Below are 15,074 nucleotides of genomic sequence, written 5' to 3' on the forward strand. Positions count from 1 at the left end.
TATAGCAGTGACCGGGCCCTGCTGGAGGAAGCTCATGCTGTAGATGTCTTATACTTCTGACTTGGCACTGCTGGCAGACACTCATTCATTAGGAGTCCTATACCATTGACAACATACTACAGGGGGAACCTCACACAGGAGGAGTCCTATAGAAATGAAATGGCACTGTTGGAGGAAGCTCACACTGCTGGAGTTCTAAAGCACTGACATGACACTGCTGGAAAAGGATCACACTGCAGGAGTAATACAGAAATAAAATGGCACTGCTGGAATTCTGTGTTACTGAAATGGTACGGCTAGAGGAAGGTCATACTTCTGAAGTTCTATAGCAGCGACATGCAACGGCTGGAAGAAGCTCACACTTTTGAAGTTCTATAGCACTGACATGGCACGGCTAGAGGAAGGTCACACTTCTGAAGTTCCATAGCACTTTCATGGCACGGTAGGAAGAAGGTCACACTTCTGAAGTTCTATAGCAGGGACATGGCAAGGCCGGAGGAAGGTCACACTTCTGAAGTTCTATAGAACTGACATGGCACGGCTGGAGGAAGGGCACACTTTTGAAGTTCTATAGCACTGACATGGCACGGCTGGAGGAAGGTCACACTTCTGAAGTTCTATAGCACAGACGTGGCATGGCTAGGGGAAGGTCACACTTCCTAAGTTCTAAAGCAGCGACATTGCAAGGCTGGAGGAAGATCACACTTTTGAAGTTCTATAGCAGCGACATGGCACAGCAGGAAAAAGGTCACACTTCTGAAGTTCCATAGCAGCGACATGGCACGGTTGGAATAAGGTCACACTTCTGAAGTTCTATAGCAGGGACATGGCAAGGCCGGAGGAAGGTCACACTTCTGAAGTTCTATAGCACTGACATGGCGCGGCTGGAGGAAGGGCACACTTTTGAAGTTCTATAGCACTGACATGGCACGGCTAGAGGAAGGTCACACTTCTGAAGTTCCATAGCACTTTCATGGCACGGTAGGAAGAAGGTCACACTTCTGAAGTTCTATAGCAGGGACATGGCAAGGCCGGAGGAAGGTCACACTTCTGAAGTTCTATAGCACTGACATGGCACGGCTGGAGGAAGGGCACACTTTTGAAGTTCTATAGCACTGACATGGCACGGCTGGAGGAAGGTCACACTTCTGAAGTTCTACAGCACAGACGTGGCATGGCTAGAGGAAGGTCACACTTCCTAAGTTCTAAAGTAGCGACATTGCAAGGCTGGAGGAAGGTCACACTTCTGAAGTTCTATAGCACAGACGTGGCATGGCTAGAGGAAGGTCACACTTCCTAAGTTCTAAAGCAGCGACATTGCAAGGCTGGAGGAAGATCACACTTCTGAAGTTCTATAGCACTGACATGCCACAGCAGGAAGAAGGTCACACTTCTGAAGTTCTATAGCAGCGACGGGGCACGGCTGAAGGAAGGTCACACTTTTGAAGTTCTATAGCACTGACATGGCACGGCAGGAAGAAGGTCACACTTCTGAAGTTCTATAGAACTGACATGGCGCGGCAGGAAGAAGGTCACACTTCTAAAGTTCTATAGCAGCAACATGGCATGGCAGGAAGAAGGTCACACTTCTGAAGTTCTATAGCAGTGACATGGCATGGCTGAAGGAAGGTCACACTTCTGAAGTTCTATAGAACTGACATGGCACGGCTGGAAGAAGGTCACACTTCTGAAGTTCTATAGCAGCAACATGGCACGGCTGAAGGAATGTCACACTTCGGAAGTTCTATAGCACTGACATGGCACGGCTGGAGAAGTTCACACTACTGAAGTTCTATAGCACTGACATGGCATGGCTGGAAGAAGCTCTCCTGCTGGAGATCTATGGCACTAAGAGGGCACTGCAGAAGGAAACTCACACTACTGGAGTGCTATGAAGCTCATACTGCAGGAGTCCTAAAGCACTGACACAGCACTGCTGGAGGAAACTCATCCTACATGAGTCCAATCTTACTGAGAGGGCATTGCTGAGGAAGCGGACACTGCTGGAGATCTATGGCACTGACAATGCACTGGTGGAAGATGCCCTATATCTCTGAAATGGCAGTGCTGGAGGTAACTCACACTGTAGCAGTCCTATATCACTGACATGGCACTGCTAGAGGAAGCTTGTACTACTACAGTTCTATAGCACAGACATTGTACTGCTGGAGGACGCTCACACTATCGGAATCCTGCAGCACTGACATGGCACTGCTGGACGAAGTTCACCCTGCTGTAATCCAACAGCACCGACAGGACAATGCTGGAGGAAACTACCACTGCTGTACAGCAGCACATAGTGGGCAGTGCTTCAGTAGCTTCACACTAATGAAGTAATCTCACACTGTCATGCACTAGCATTGAGAGGGCACTGCTTCAGTATCTTGATATCATTGACTCTTTCAGTGATTTGTTTTTTTTAATGAATGAACAAATAAATAAAAATGTATTGTGTGATTACTAAAAACCATTACAATATACAAAAATTAAAAAGTACATGTAGCGCAAGGTGATGGTCATGTTTGAGGTAACAGGTAGAAACAGCCAGTCTTTAAAAACATACCGACGTGAAAATATGTAAACAGCCGGTGCTGTAAATAAAAGAATTTAAAAAAAAAAAATACTATCTTTTGGTGGTATTGAATACTCTAAGATAGGGTGGACCTCAAGGGAGAGTGTTACTTGTATCATAGGGCTCATCAGGCTGTTAGGCGATCTCTGCCTGTGCCATTTTGTCTTTCGGAAGTGTGCGCTTTTGGTGTATAAATTTGCCACAATTGGCCATGTTCTTCACTGAGTGTAGAGTTGGCAAACGGCATCCTTTGCTGTGCGAGTGCCCAGATGGAGAAGGATTAGTCTGACATTGATTCTGTGGCATAACAATACTTGTGCCAGGGACTCCCTTTTATAGTTACATAAGCGACACTCTGTGATGTCTGTGAGTGCTTTCTAAGTTGGATGTAATTCTTTAAAGGGAAGCGGATGTAGTCTTTCTGATTAGGTGCCCGTACTGCATGAGGTGGGGCTTGTGTGTTTTTTAGAGTTTGTGAGAAACATAAGGTTTCAAGGAAATCCCTGACTTCCAGGGATTCCATATCTAAGGTGCGAGAACGGAAACGCAATTGTTTTTTATTGATGATTTGATGGTTGCATAATCAATTAAGCTTGGATCTCAGTTCTCGATGGCTAGTTGTAGCAGTTTCTTTGCTGTTGAAAGTTTGGCAGACCAAGGATTACTTGGTTTTACAAAAATTATCTTTATGAGAGCCGTCATGATGTTATCAGAGGCCACAGTTACCAGATAAAAGACTTTTGCCAATGCGGCTATCCCTTCTAGTTTTTGTTAAATGAGGTCATATTCGAGGCGGATGAAGGTGTTTCTTGTGCAAACGAAATATTTTTATATATGCTACGCAATTTATTTTTTCCAGGACCTCTGCGAGAATTCCCGAGAATGTCTGTTGCACATAATTGAGTGATGGTAAAAGTTTAGCGATCAGTACCCTTTGAATTGCCATAGATGTTGGACTGTCTAGGGTGGCATATAGTTTGTAAAGGGCATGTGTGACCACCTTCCTCATCCTCCTAGACCGGTCGGCCGCCTTCAACACCGTCTGCCACCACACCCTACACACACGCCTCCACAACGCAGGGATCCGCGACAGAGCCCTGGACTGGACCACCTCCTTCCTCACCGGCAGAACCAAGAGTGTCCGCCTCCCTCCATTCCGATCTAAAGACACCAAGATCATCTGTGGCATAATCAAAGGATCATCCCTCAGCCCGACACTCTTCAACATCTACATGGCACCGCTTGCCCACATAGCCCGATCACACGACCTCAACATCATCTCATATGCCGACGACACTCAGCTGATCCCCTCCCTCACCATGGCCCCCACCACCAACAAAACCAACCTCCATGAAGGAATGAAGGCCGTCGCCGAATGGATGAAGAACAGCCGCCTGAAACTGAACTCGGACAAGACGGAGGTCCTCATCCTCTGCTCCACCCCCTCTGTCTGGGACGACTCCTGGTGGCCGGCCATGCTGGGAGCTGCACCGACACCCACCGACCATGCACGCAACCTGGGGTTCATCCTGGACTAATCTCTGTCAATGACCCAGCAAGTCAACGCCGTTTCCTCCTCCTGCTTTAACACCCTCCGCATGCTTCGCAAGATCTACAGATGGATCCCCACCGTAACCAGAAGGACAGTAACCCAGGCCCTCGTCAGCAGCAGACTGGACTACAGCAATGCCCTCGATGCGGGAACCTCGGCCAAACTCCAGAAACTACTACAACGCATACAGAATGCCTCTGCATGCCTCATCCTCGACAGACCCTGCCACAGCCACATCACACCCCACCTGAGAGACCTGCACTGGCTCCCCATCAACAAGAGGATCACCTTCAAGTTCCTCACCCACGCTCACAAAGCACTCCACAACAACGGACCAGCATAACTCAATGAACGACTCACCTTCTACACCCCGAACCACCAGCTTTGCTCCGCTGACCTCACCCTCGCCACCGTCCCCCGCATCCGAAGAGCGACTGCCGGCAGCAGATCTTTCTCCCACCTCACTGCCAAGATGTTGAACACCCTTCCCATCCACCTGTGGCAGACCCAAGACCTGCTGACCTTCAGGAGACTTCTCAAGACCTGGCTGTTCGAGCAGTAGCAGCCCCCCCAGCGCCTTGAGACTCTCACGGGTGAGAAGTGCGCTTTACAAATGCATGATTGATTGATTGATCTTTACCTTCAGCCGCATTTTATGTAGATGAAGTGAGGGCAGACCGGTCTCACTTAGACAAGCACGAGATAATTATAACTTTGTACACAGTCTAGGGTCAGAGTACCTAGGCGCCACTTAGTGAGTTTTTCTTTTGGGTGGCTGCCGAAGATCACAATTTTGGATTTTCTCGAGTTAGCTAACAGCTCGTTCTTGATGTTATAGTCAGACAGGGCGGGCTATTTGGAGGCCTTTTTTGTGTGGTCCAGAAGAACAAGTTCATCGGCATACTGCATCAGGTGAATTTTTGTGTTTGCGATTTTAGAGTAGCGAAGCAGGCCCCATGCAGTGCCAGGCCCAAGTCGGTAGTGTACAAATTAAATAGAAGCAGTGCCAGGACACAGCCCTGCTTTAGGTGGCAATTTTTCCGTGGCGGATTCCCTGGAGAGTTTGATCCTTACCCAGGTCCTCGAGTATAGAGATCTGATGGCTTGCAGTAATTTCGGGCAGATGTTCCACCCTAGAAGGTTCAGCCAAAGGGTGTTACAGACTATCCCATCAAAGGCTGCTGAGTAGTGGATAAAGCAGGCGGAGAGGGGGGAAGGGGAGGGTGACGGGCTGCTGCTTGTTGGGCTAAACATGACAGGACTGTGATGTTGTCCACAGTTGAGCCCCCGGTCTAAACCCGGTCTGGTGGAATGGCGAAAAACCTTTGGTTTGTACCTAGTCTGCTAATTCCTGCAAGAGTATGCTGGCATAGGCCTTTACCTCGATGTCCAACAGGGCGATCATCCGATAGTTCTTTGGGTCGGTATTTGAGCCTTTTTTTAAAATTGGTTGCAGCAGTGAGCCCCTCCAGGAATCTGGAACATCCTCCAGAAGCCTGCATTCTGCATACGTCATTGAGAGGTTTGAAGTCCAGAAATGTATGTGGAGGGAGCCGGGCAGGCCACAGAGGCCTAGAGCTCCATTTTTCCGGATCCTTTTTAAGACAGTGCCTCTGCAGCCTCGCTTGGAACGGTAGATTCTCCCGGTGGCCCGGGGAGCTCACCTCCGATATTTTCAGACTTGCTCAGTGGGGCGTATCCATTTGCGCAGATGGGTTTCTGGTCGTTGGTGTATAATGACTTTACATGAGCTACCCAGGTCTCCACTGAGACCGAGTTCCCTCTGTTGGAGGATTCATGAATTAAATTATTTAGGTATTGCCAATAATGTTAAGTCTTGTTCTGCGCCAGCAAATCAAAGATCTCCATCCATTTCGCCTCAGTAGCTTCCCGTTTTAATTTCCAGAGGATGTGCGTGTGAATCTTTGCTGCTGATTTCAGCTGCTTTTTGGGGGCTTCAATTTTTGTTTTTTATGTGCCCTTTGTTTTATTTTTTGTTGCTGCGAGCTTAGCTTGATCTGTGGAGCTAGGCCTAAGGTGTGGGTTGTCATTCTTGTTTTACTGTGCATGGTGCTCCCACGGAGCAGCATGCCCAGTTTGTGTGCACGTTTTTCCCATTCAACTATAATGGCCGGCTTATTGAGCCCAGTCGGCCAGCCAGTCCATGTAGATTTCCATGAGTCGAATTTATTGATGGTAGTCTGCACCCATTTTATTCTCCTCAGGAGTCTGTGTTGTTCTTCACCAATTGACTGTCCAAGGGGGCACAGTGTGGCGGCTTCCCACAGTGACCTTTAAGCGCAGCAGCAAAGCAGCATGATCGCTTTCATTCCATGGGTGCACTGCATAGCTTAGCATGGTTTTACATAGTCGCTGGCTCAATAAGATATAACCTATAGTTGTCTGGTTATTGTAGGTGGGTGGGTGGATTATTCCTGGCTCAGACATTGTGGATGAGAAATTTCCAAGTTGTACGTCCGAAGGAAGATGTTAAGACTCCCTGTGCTCCCAATGGCACTGACGTCGGAGTTCCATTCCATGTTGAGATGGTGCATATTAAAATCCCCAAGGAGAATGATTTCCAAGGATGCATGTTGTGTTATCAGGATTTCAATCTGCTTGATCAGCTGGGTAAACTTATCTTTGGGTCCTTGGCCGTGGGGATTGTAGTATACATTAATTATTACTATGGGTAGTGGTCCTTCCACAAACTTGAGCCCTTTAAGGATGCCGGCTAGAAACATGCCAGAGGTGTTTTTTAACTCTGTAAAACACAGCTTTAGAGAGTGCTTGATGTATATGAAGATGCCCCCAGATGGCCTCCCGAATAGGTTGATTTTGATAGCTGGCTTAAAAAATTCTGCATAGCCTGTTAAGGGATTGGGCGTGGTTGCCCACGTTTCTTGTACGCAGATGAGATCTGTCCCTTTGAGGAGCGAGGTCGACATCGAGCTTTGCAAGATCTTGTGCATGCCTGCGATATCCATGCCATGATGTTTAGAATTTGGATACTTCCTGCTGTGCTGCTGTGATGTAAGGAGTCCTTGTTAGGGGTGGGCCTGAATTTTGTCGGCCAAATTGGAGGCGACCCAGCCCCAATAAGCCGAGTTTGGAGAGGTGTGGCGCGGGGGTGTGGGGACTGTGATGGTGGTAGTGACATGTCTGCCCCCAAACGGGTTGTTGACCCTACACCTGATATTTGCTTGTTCTAGAGAGCATTCCCCATGGCCGTTCCCTTTCAGGACACAGGCCGTGGGGGTATTCTTGGAGTATGCATGTAAAATGAATGGATACTTTTCATTTTCGATCATCCGGATGTCTATCCCCATTCTGTGAATTGGTATTTTTCTTTAAGCACTCTTGCTGCTGTGCTGGAGTGACTGCAATTTATAATAGTTTGCTCCATCCTTGGCTGTGAGGTCAGAGTGATGAATTGCACCCTGACAATGGCCCTACAGGTGATATAAGACAGCGGCTGAATGTGTTGTAAATGTTTTGAGATGTTTCATCTGTTGAGAATGTCTATATTTCCTTTCGATGTGTACAGCGGATTCATACTCGTCTTTGATGGTTGGCCTCCATAGAGCTGAGATGTCTGGCCAGAGGCTGGAATCGCTTTGAGAGCCCCTTTGTGTTGATGACATTCTAGCGGCATATGTGTGAGTGACTTGTAGATCTTGCAAGTACCCTGCAGTGCTAGATTCTGTCCCTTGGGCTGGTCTTGTGGATTCTATTTTCCTAGCGGCCGTATCGGACTGATGGGACTGTTCTGTAGAGCTTTCATTGTTGGTGGGGCTTCTTTGTTGGTTTATTTCCAGCCCTTTCAGTGACTTGGAAGTGCTTGGAATTATGGACATTATAGTGCATTAATTTGTGTTCACTGGTGCTTTAGCAGTCGGTGTTCCTAATGCCTTGTGCACAGAATATGTTCGGGGTCATCAGAATCTTTGCAAACTCTAGTGTATCTGTTGGAGTCTATGTTTTTCTGTGTGGATGGTAGATGAATGGTATGCATGATATGTGCTATGTGTATGATATGTATGGGGGTCCCTTAATGCACAGATTAAGTCTGGGTTCCCTGGGTGCTGAGTAAAGTCCCTGTGTGATGTTTGTACAGTAGGTATCTGGGTGCGGCGTGCAAGCCATATTTTTGGGATTCCTATGTTTTGTGTGTTCTGTATATGCTGAGATCCATTTGTGTTCTGCTAATGGCATGTTCTGGGATTTCTTGCCAGCATGGTATATTTCAGGGTAAGACTCACAGAATGGTGTTATGACTACTGCACACTCAATATAATTGGTGTGCATGATTTTTGAGTAGCCATGAATGATGTTTGGGGCCTGAGGAAGGTGTGCATTTGGAGTCCCTGAGTGGAGGGTGCTCTCAGGTCTTTGTACAGTACATATTGACCCCCTCAGGTGTTATCTGTGTTCGGGGCCCTGGATGCTCTGTGTCTTCTTGTGTCTTGGTTTTGAGTGGTACAGGAGGTGTGGATCAATAGCTGCTGTGTTTGCTTGCTTTGTGGCTTTGTGTGATGTCCCATTAGGTGTAGGAGTTTGGGGCCTCTGGGCATAGTGCGCATGTAGTATGTTTGGAGTCTCTGGGTGATGTGTTCCTCAATGCTGTGTGTTAACATATTTCTGGCTGCTGTATGCTTGCCTGATGTCTGTGTTTGGTTCCCCTAGGTTTGTAAGTGAATTTGTACAGCAACCCTATTAGTGCAATGCCCTTGTGGGCTGCGGCTTCTTGGGGCATTTGAGCCTTGTTCTTGGTGATGTACTGTTTCTGAACCCCTGGTTGTTGAGCTGTTGGATGGGGAGTGTGGTCCTCCCTTGGATGGTGTGCCTCTGGGTGCTGTCTGTGTTTGAGGCCCCTCAAGTTGCCTGATGCTGTGTGTGGTGCTCTCTTGGGCTCTGTGTCCCATGGATGCTATTGTACCTGAAGCCCCTGAATGTTGAGTTGCTGGGTGCTGAGTGTCATGCTCTCTTGGGTGCTGTGTCCCTGGGTAATGTCTGTCTTCGGTACCCCTGGGTGCTGCTTATGTTGGCTGTTTCCTCTTCGCTCTGTGTCCCTAGGTGCTGTTTTGCACAGGACCCCTGGCAGTTGAGTTCATAGTGTGTGGTGCTCTGTTGGGCGCTATGTCCTTGGATACTGTCTGTGTCCGAGGCCCCTGGTGTTGAGTTGCTGGATGTTTTTTGTGGTGATCCCTTCTGCCCTGTGTCCCTGGCTGCTGTTGTGTTCGGGGCACGTGAGTGTTGAATTGCTGGATGCTGAGTGTGGTACTCTCTTGGGCGCTGTGTCCCTGGGTGATGTCTGTGTTGGGTCCCCATGCTGTTGCACTTCTGGATGCTGAGTGTGGTGCTTCCTTGGGCGCTGTGTCCCTGTGCAATGTAAGTGTTCGGCACCCCATAGTTTTGAGTTGGTGTGCCTTTAGTTGTTGAGTCCTTGGGTGCTTTGTTCTGGGCTTTTAGGTGTTGAGTTGCTGCATGGTGTGTGTGGTGCTTCTTTGGGCAGTGTGAACCTGGGTGCTGTGGTGTCTGGTGCCCCTTGGTGTTGAGAAGCTACATGCTAAGTGTGGTTCTTCCTTCAGCGCTGTGTCCCAAGGTGCTGCTTGTGTTTGAAGCCCGTGAGTGTTGAGTTGCTGGATGCTGTGTGTGCGATGCTCCCTTGGAAACTATGTCCATGGGTCCTGTTGAGTTTGCGGCCCCGTGTGTTGAGTTGCTGGATGGTGTGCTAGGTGCTCTCTTGGGTGCTCTGTTCCCATGTGCTGTTGTGTTTGGGGTCCCTAGTGTTGAGTTGTTGGATGGTGTGTTATTTGCTCCTTTTGGCGCTGTGGTTGTTTTCTGCCTCGGGGTGTTGGTGGTTCCTCTGTGCTGCTCATGTGTGTTGTTTCCCTTCACTCTGTGCCCCTGGGTGTTGTCTGTGTTTGGCCCCCTGGTGTTAAGTTACTAGATGGTGTGTTCTTTGCTCCCTTGGGCGCCGTGTCCCATGGGTGCTGTCTGTGCTCACGGCCCCAGGGTGTTGAGTTGCTGGATGCTGTGTGCGGTGCTCCCTAATGTCCTGTATACCTGGCTACTGTCTACGTTCATGGACTTTGGGTGTAAAGTTGCTAAAAGTTGTGTGTTGTACTCCCTTGGTTGCTGTGTCCCTGGGTGCAATCTGTGATCGCGGACCCTGGGATCCGTGTTGCTGGATGCTGTGTTTAGTGCTCCCTTGTACGCTGTGTCCCTAGATCTTCAGGGCTCCTGGTGTTGAGCTGCTGGATGCTGTGTATAGTGCTACCTTGGGCACTGAGTCCATGGTTGTTCTCTGTGTTTGAGGCCCCTGGTGTTAAGCTGCTGCATGGTGTGTTCTGTGCTCTCTTGGCCGCTGTGTCCCTGAGTGCTGTCTGGGGCCTATGGTATTGAATTGCTGCATGGTGTGTTCTGTGCTTCCTTGGCCACTCTGTCTCTGGGTGCTGTCTGGGGCCCATGGTGTTGAGTTGCTGCATGGTGTGTTCTGTGCTCACTTGGGTGCGGTCTCTCTGGGGGCTGTTGTGTTTGGGCCACTTGTGTTGAGTTGCTGCATGGTGTGTTCTGTGCTCACTTGGGTATGCTCTCTCTGGGGGCTGTGGTGGTTGGGCCCCTAGTGTTGAGTTGCTGCATGGTGTGTTGTGTGCTCCCTTGGGCGGGTGTCCCTGCCGGCTGTTGTGTTTGGGTCCATGGTTTTGAGTTGCTGTACTTTGTGTTCTGTGCTCTCTAGGGCACTGTGTCCCTTGGGTGGTGTCTGCATCTGGGGCCCCTAGAGTTGAGTTGCTGCATGGTGTGTTCTGTGCTCTCTTGGGCGCGATGTCCCTGAGTGCTGTTGTGTTTGGGCTCCTTGTGTTGAGTTGCTATATGCTGTGTTCTGCGTTTTCTTGGGTGCTGTGTCCTAGGGTGCTGTCTGCTCCTGGGGCCCCTGGTGTTGTTGAGCTGCTGCATGGTGTGTTCTGTACTCCCTTGGGCGCTTTGTCCCTGGGTGCTGTCTGGGCCACTGGTGTTGAGTTGATGTGTGGTATGTTTTATGCTCTTTTGGGCTCTTCGTCCCTGGGGACGGTCTGGGGCCCCTAGTGTTGAGTTGCTGCATGCTGTGTTCTGTGCTCCATTGGGCGCGGTTTCCATGGGTGTTGTCTGTGTTTGAGGCCCCTGTGTGGTGAGTTCTGTGCTCTCTTGAGCTGTGTCCCTGGGTACTCTCTGGGGCCCCTAGTGTTGAGTTAGTGGATGCTGTGGGCGGTGCTCCCTCGGGCACGGTGTCCCTGGGGGCTGCTGTTTTTGGGGCCCCTGGTGTTGAGTTGCTGGATGCCATGGGCGGTGCTCTCTTGGGCGCTGAGTCTCTGGGTGCTGTCTGTGTTTGGGGCCCTTGGTGTTGAGTTGTTACATGCTGTGTTCTGTGCTCCCCTGGCCGCTGTGTTCATGAGGGCTGTTGTGTTTGGGCCCATGGTGTTGAGTTGCTGGATGCTGTGTTCTGTGCTCCCTTGGGCGCGTTGTCCCTCAGTGATGTCTGCATCTAGGGCCCCTCAAATTGGGTTGCTGCATGGCGTGTTCTGTGCTCCCGTGGCTGCTGTGTGCCTGGGGGCTGTCGTCTTTGGGACGTTGCTGCTGAGATGTTGCATGCTGTTCTGTGCTCCCTTGGCCGCTGTGTCCATGAGGGCCGTTGTATTTGGGCCCATGGTGTTGGTATGCTGGATGCTGTGTTCTGTGCTCCCTTGGGCGCGGTGTCCCTGGGTGCTGTCTCTGTCCAGAGACCCTCATGATGGTTTGGTCCATGGTGTGTTCTGCGCTCCCTTGGGCGCTGTGTTCATGAGGGCTGTTGTATTTGGGCCCATGGTGTTGAGTTGCTGGATGCTGTGTTGTGTGCTCCCTTGGGCATGGTGTCCCTGGGTGCTGTCTGCGTCTAGAGCACCTCGTGTTGGGTAGCTGCATGGCGTGTTGTGTGCTCCTGTGGCTGCTGTGTGCCTGGGGGCTGTTGTCTTTGGGCCGTTGCTGCTGAGATGTCGCATGGTGATCGGTGCTCCCTTGGCCGCAGGTCCATGAGGGCTGTTGCTTTTGGGCCTATGGTGTTGGTGTGCTGGATGCTGTGTTCTGTGCTCCCTTGGGCGCGGTGTCCCTGGGTGCTGTCTGCGTCCAGGGACCCTTGTGTTGGGGTTGGTGCATGGTGTGTTCTGCGCTCCCTTGGGCGCTGTGTTCATGAGGGCTGTTGTAATTGGGCCCATGGTGTTGACGTGCTGGATGCTGTGTTCTGTGCTCCCTTGGGGGTGGTGTCCCTGGGTGCTGTCTGCGTCTAGGGACCCTCGTGTTGGTTTGGTGCATGGTGTGTTCTGCACTCCCTTGGGCGCTGTGTTCATGAGGGCTGTTGTATTTGGGCCCATGGTGTTGACGTGCTGGATGGTGTGTTCTGTGCTCCATTGGGCGTGGTGTTCATGGGTGCTGTCTGCGTCCAGAGACCCTCATGATGGTTTGGTCCATGGTGTGTTCTGCGCTCCCTTGGGCGCTGTATTCATGAGGGCTGTTGTGTTTGGGCCCATGGTATTGAGTTGCTGGATGCTAAATTCTGTGCTCACTTGGGCGCGGTGTCCCTCGGTGCTGAGCTGTCTACGACTAGGGCCCCTCGTGTTGGGTTGGTGCATGGTGTGTTCTGTGATCCCTTGGGCGCGGTGTCCCTCGGTGCTGTCTGCGTCCAGGGCCCCCGTGTGGGTTGGTGCATGGTGTGTTCTGTGCTCCCTTGGGCGCAGTGTCCCTCGGTGCTGTCTGCGTCCAGGGACCCTCATGTTGGGTTGGTGCATGGTGTGTTCTGTGCTCCCTTGGGCGCGGTGTCCCTCGGTGCTGTCTGCGTCCAGGGACCCTCGGGTTGGGTTGCTGCATGGTGTGTTCTGTGCTCCCTTGAGCGCGGTGTCCCTGGGTGCTGTCTGTGTCTAGGGCCTCTCGTGTTGGGTTGCTTCATGGTGTGTTCTGTGCTCCCTTGGGCGCTGTGTCCCTGGGTGCTGTTAGCGTCTAGGGCCCCTCGTGTTGGGTTGCCGCATGGTGTGTTCGGTGCTCCCTTGGGCACGGTGTGTCTCGGTGCTGTCCGCATATAGGGCCCCTCGTGTTTGGTTGCCGCATGCTGTGTTCTGTGCTCCCTTGGGCGCGGTGTCCCTCAGTGCTGTCCGCGTCTAGGCCCCTCGTGTTGGGTTGCTGCATGATGTATTCTGTGCTCCCTTGGGCGTGGTGTCCCTGGGTGCTGTCTGTGTCTAGGGCCTCTAGTGTTGGGTTGCTGCATGGTGTGTTCTGTGCTCCCTTGGGTGCGGTGTCCCTCGGTGCTGTCCGCGTCTAGGTCCCCTCGTGTTGGGTTTCTGGATGGTGTGTTCTGTGCTCCCTTGAGCGCGGTGTCCCTGGGTGCTGTCTGTGTCTAGGGCCTCTCGTGTTGGATTGCTTCATGGTGTGTTCTGTGCTCCCTTGGACGCTGTGTCCCTGGGTGCTGTCTGCATCTTGGGCCCCTCGTGTTGGGTTGCTGCATGGTGTCTTCTGTGCTCCCTTGGGCGCGGTGTCCCTCGGTGCTGTCTGCGTCCAGAGACCCTCGGGTTGGGTTGGTGCATGGTGTGTTCTGTGCTCCCTTGGGCACGGTGTCCCTCGGTGCTGTCTGCATCCAGGGCCCCTCGTGTTGGGTTGCTGCATGGTGTGTTCTGTGCTCCCTTGGGCGCGCTGTCCCTCGGTGCTGTCTGCGTCTAGGGCCCCTCGTGTTGGGTTGCCACATGGTGTGTTCTGTGCTCCCTTGGGCGCAGTGTCCCTCGGTGCTGTCTGTGTCTAGGGCCCCTCGTGTTGGGGTGCCGTATGGTGTGTTTTGTGCTCCCTTGGGCGCGGTGTCCGTGGGTGCTGTCTGTGTCTAGGGCCTCTCGTGTTGGGTTGGTGCATGGTGTGTTCTGTGCTCCCTTGGGCGCGGTGTCCCTTGGTGCTGTCTGCGTCCAGGGACCCTCGGGTTGGGTTGCTGCATGGTGTGTTCTGTGCTCCCTTGAGCGCAGTGTCCCTGGGTGCTGTCTGTGTCTAGGGCCTCTCGTGTTGGGTTGCTTCATGGTGTGTTCTGTGCTCCCTTGGGCGCTGTGTCCCTGGGTGCTGTCTGCGTCTTGGGCCCCTCGTGTTGGGTTGCTGCATGGTGTCTTCTGTGCTCCCTTGGGCGCGGTGATCCTCGGTGCTGTCTGTGTCTAGGACCCCTCGTGTTGGGGTGCCGTATGGTGTGTTTTGTGCTCCCTTGGGCTCGGTGTCCGTGGGTGCTGTCTGTGTCTAGGACCTCTCGTGTTGGGGTGCCGCATGGTGTGTTCTGTGCTCCCTTGGGGGCGGTGTCCCTCAATGCTGTCTGTGTCTAGGGCACCTCGTGTTGGGTTGCTGCATGGTGTGTTCTGTGCTTCCTTGGGCGCGGTGTCCGTGGGTGCTGTCTGTGTCTAGGGCCTCTCGTGTTGGGGTGCAGTATGGTGTGTTTTGTGCTCCCTTGGGCGCGGTGTCCGTGGGTGCTGTCTGTGTCTAGGGCCTCTCGTGTTGGGGTGCCGCATGGTGTGTTCTGTGCTCCCTTGGGCGCGGTGTCCCTCAATGCTGTCTGTGTCTAGGGCCTCTCGTGTTGGGTTGCTGCATGGTGTGTTCTGTGCTCCCTTGGGCGCAGTGTCCGTGGGTGCTGTCTGTGTCTAGGGCCCCTCGTGTTGGGGTGCCGCATGGTGTGTTCTGTGCTCCCTTGGGCGCGGTGTCCCTCAATGCTGTCTGTGTCTAGGGCTCCTCGTGTTGGGTTGCTGCATGGTGTGTTCTGTACTCCCTTGGGCGCGGTGTCCGTGGGTGCTGTCTGTGTCTAGGGCCTCTCGTGTTGGGTTGCTGCATGGTGTGTTCTGTGCTCCCTTGGGCGCGGTGTCCGTGGGTGCTGTCTGTGTCTAGGGCCTCTCGTGTTGGGGTGCCGCATGGAGTGTTCTGTGCTCC

General features: G+C 52.0%; 1 protein-coding gene across 1 annotated transcript in view; it reads left to right on the forward strand.

The window, feature by feature from the left end:
• CARNS1 (carnosine synthase 1) overlaps positions 1-15,074 on the forward strand; it is a 357,576-nt gene that overhangs the window by 43,421 nt on the left and 299,081 nt on the right. The window lies entirely within an intron of this gene.

This window comes from Triturus cristatus, chromosome 4_1 (assembly GCF_964204655.1).
Source record: "Triturus cristatus chromosome 4_1, aTriCri1.1, whole genome shotgun sequence".
NCBI lineage: Eukaryota > Metazoa > Chordata > Amphibia > Caudata > Salamandridae > Triturus > Triturus cristatus.